The sequence below is a fragment of the Protobothrops mucrosquamatus genome, unplaced genomic scaffold (assembly GCF_001527695.2).
Source record: "Protobothrops mucrosquamatus isolate PMUCROS unplaced genomic scaffold, P.Mucros_1.0 scaffold2622, whole genome shotgun sequence".
Taxonomy (NCBI): domain Eukaryota; kingdom Metazoa; phylum Chordata; class Lepidosauria; order Squamata; family Viperidae; genus Protobothrops; species Protobothrops mucrosquamatus.
In genome coordinates this window covers 248,702-252,632 of record NW_015388676.1, presented here as the reverse complement: position 1 = coordinate 252,632, position 3,931 = coordinate 248,702, and the positions used below count along the sequence as shown (strand labels likewise).

General features: G+C 53.9%; 1 pseudogene; it reads right to left on the bottom strand.

Annotated features, from left to right (window-relative positions):
* The window catches only part of LOC107296061, a 79,458-nt pseudogene extending 75,899 nt beyond the window's left edge, over positions 1-3,559 (bottom strand).
* Positions 3,560-3,931: the final 372 nt, after the last annotated feature.

Genomic DNA, 3,931 nt, shown 5'->3' with positions numbered 1-3,931 from the left:
TTAAACAATGCAGCAATGTAGGTCAGACATTAAGCAAGTGATTTAAAACAGTTGTGGCCAATACATTACACCCCTTCCCCTTAGATGGCTCAAATTCTCAATTGCTGGACATAGTCCTGCAGACATTTAGGCAGCCTTCTTGACCGTTCAGAACGTCTAGGGGTTGCAGGGGTCTCCCGGTCTACCTGCTCGCCTGCCTGGCTGGGTAGACCAGGACTCTGAGGTCCAGTGAAGTCAGGTTGACTCGGGTCACTTTGGCTGGCCAGTCCCGGTCGGCCCAAACCAAAGTCCAATCGTGCAGCAAAGTCTGCAGGGCTGTCCCTCAGCGCAGTTTGCTGGTCCTGTTCAGCGGATACTGTCTGTCTCTCCGGGGGAAGCTCTCCTACGGCCATTGCCCCGTCTCCTTGAGTAAGAGTTCTGTTGGAGCGTGCAAGCTCCTCTGTTGGGCCGCTGTCGCACGGCCCTTGCATGCAGCCCTCTTGAGAGGCCTGAGCCAGCGACTGGTTCGCTAGCCTCTGACGCAGCTGGTCAATGTGCCAGCGAATGACTCGCCCATCTTCCAGGACCACCTCATAAGAGAGTGGTCCTGACACTTTAAGAACCACGGCTGCCACCCACAAAGCCCCTTGCCCGTAATTCCGGGTCCAAACCCGGTCACCCACTTGCAAATTCCGAGGTGCCTTTGGCTGAGCAGAGTCTGAGGCAACCCGGTCGGGGTGCAGCCTGTCCAGCTTGGTGATCAAACGGCCCCATCTGAGTTCGGCAGGGCTTCTGCCCGTGGTGGTACAGGGAGTTGTGCGTTGGCAGATTAGAAAATCTGCCAGTCTGTGGTGCCAATCCCCTGTGACAATCCGTTTTAGTGATTCCTTGGTTGTGCGGACCATGCGTTCCGCTTGGCCGTTCGAGGCCGGGTGAAAGGGAGCCGACGTGGCGTGCCGTATTAGATTTGCCCTGAGGAAAGACTGGAATTCAGAAGCAGTAAACTGAGCCCCATTGTCTGAGACTAACATGTCTGGAAGTCCGTGTGTTGCAAAGATTCTGCGCAGTTCTTGGATGGTCCTGGCAGTAGTCATAGTAGGGACTGGTGCGACCTCTAACCATTTAGAATGGCTATCTACCACTATTAGAAACAGCTGTCCCTGAAAGGGCCCGGCAAAATCGATGTGGATTCTTGACCACAGTGTGTGTGTGTCCTCCCATTGGTGGACAGGGGCTTGCGGCATCTCCAGTCTGGATTGCTGGCACGTGTAGCAACCATGTACTTGGGCCTCGATGGCTTTATCTAGCCCTGGCCACCAAAGGTAGCTCCTCGCAAGTGCCTTCATCTGGACTATTCCCGGATGACCCTCGTGCAGAGACTCTAGGACCCTGGGCCTTAAAGAGCTCGGGACTATGACCCTACTTCCCCAAAGGATGCACCCCTTATGAGCTGAAAGCTCATCTTTTCTCATGAAGAAACTCTGAAATTCTGGCCCTGGACATTTGTCCAGCCATCCTGTGTGTACCCAGTTTAGCACACGACTCAGCGTTTTGTCAGCTGCTGTCTCAGCAGCTATGTCCCCAGCGTGAAGGGGAGATTCCGGTAAATCCTGGATAGCCAGGATGCGTGCAGCCGGAGCTGGATCTGGCTCCACATGTGGCAGGGGCAACCTGCTCAGGCTGTCTGCATGACCCATTTCCTTGCCCGGTTTGTGAATCATCCTGTAGCTGTAGGCTGACAGGAAAATAGACCACCTCAGCATTCGAGGAGACAGAATCTGAGGTGTCTGTTTGTTTGTGGTGAACAACCCTAGGAGTGGCTTGTGGTCCGTGAAGACCGTGAACTGGCGGCCATACAAGTAGTCATGGAACTTTTTAACTCCGGGCACAATGGCCAGAGCCTCCTTGTCAATTTGTGCGTAGTTGCGCTCTGCGGATGATAGGGTCCTGGAGTAATACGCGATGGGCTTCTGCCTCCCATCAGCCATTAAGTGGCTTAACACAGCCCCAACCCCATACAGGGATGCATCACACACAATGCAGACAGGCAGCTGCTCATTGAAATGGGTGAGAACTGAGTTCGACGACAGCAGTGATTTGACTGCTTGGAAGCTACTCTCGTGGACACTGGTCCACTGCCACTGAGCTTGTCTATCCAAGAGCCGGTTTAACGGCTCTGCCACTGCGGCCTTATTTGGGAGGAAGGCATGGTAAAAATTTAAAAGTCCTAGGAAAGCCTGAAGCCTTTGACTTCGGCCTTGGGGCCTGCTGGATTACTTTTAATTTGGATTCCGCCAGATGAATGCCTTCAGCATCAATGTGGAAACCAAGGAACTCGGTTGACTCTACCCCAATCTTGCACTTTTCTTTTTTTAGTTTAAGTCCCGCGTCGCGGAACTGCTGAAGGACGGCCTAAGCCGTTCATCCAGAATCTCAACTGATTCCCCAGCAATGAGGACATCATTGAAGTAGGGGCAAACCCCTGGAATTCCCTTGAGCGTGCACTCCATCACTCCCTGGAACAGCCCTGGGGCTACACTCACCCCGAACTGTAGGCGCTTAACCTTAAAAGCCCCCCTATGGGTGACAATGGTCTGGGATACCACCGTGGCCTCGTCTACGGGCAGTTGTTGATAGGCCTGTGCCAAATCTAATTTGGCAAACACGCGGCCTCCTTGCAATGACGCCAAAATATGGCTGACAACTGGCACAGGGTACGCGTGCTGTTGAAATGCCCTGTTGAGGGTGCACTTATAGTCAGCGCATATTCGCACTTCCCCGTTGGCCTTTAATGGCGTTACTATGGGGGTCTCCCACACCCCACTGTCTACAGGCTGCAATATCCCTTGTTCCACTAGCTTATCCAGCTCTGCATCGATTTTGGGTTTTAACGCGAAAGGCACTCTACGAGGCTTGATCCGTATTGGAGTTTGAGGGCGATCAGAGGACCCTTGTACTCCCCTAGACTAGAACTGAAAACATCCACGAACTCTTGGCAGACTGCAGACAGATCTGCCGCTTGTGTTTGGTGAATGCCGGTTACTTGAATGCCCAATGCATCAAACCAATTGAGCCCTATAAGGCTTGTGCATTTGCCTTCCACCACTACGACATCCAGTGGCCCCTTGAACCCCTTGAATTCCACCAGAAGTGTGGCTTCGCCTTTGACCGCCACTTGGGAGTTTTGGAAGTCTGTGAGTAGTAGATTAGACGGCCGGAGCTTGGCCCATCTGTTGCTACGATGGCATAGGTGCCTGAATGTTCCTTGTGAAATGATGGACATGGCTGAGCCCGTGTCCAGTTCCATCTTGCATGGAACTCCCTGAAGCTTGACCTGTAGTCTAAGCTTCTGCTTTAGGGGGCGATGGGCACCAGTGCGGAATACGCTCCTTCGGCTGGAGAAGAACCCTACTCGGTGTTGACCCGGGGCCCTGGTACCTCTCCTGAATGCGTCTTCTTTCGGGCGGTCCCTCTGACGACCTTGGCAGACGGCGGCGATGTGGCCTGGTTTGCCACAGGCCCGGCACGTTGCAGTTTGGAATCGGCAATCCGTGCGTTGATGGCGGCCTCCGCAGCCCATGCATCTAAGGAACGGAACTGCCTTCTCAGCTGGCTGCAGTCCCTTCTCTGTGTGCTTTCGTAGCTGGTCGACTTCATAGTCTCAGTCGGTGTCTTCCATCCGCTTGGTGTCCTCGTGGTGGACGGCTTCGGTGCTTGGTGCGTTTTTGGAGGGCCGCAGCGCCTTAACGGCCCCTCCGGCGGCTTCATCCGCCATGACCTCCTTCAAGGCCTCCTGTAGCGAGAGAGTCTCCTTAGCGAACAGTTTTTGTTGGAGCTCTCAATTCCGAAGTCCGCAGACTAAGCGGTCTCGTAGTCTCTCCTCCAAATCCGCGAAATTGCAGAGTCGGGACACTTGACGAAGAGCGGCAATGAATTCTGTTGCAGACTCGCC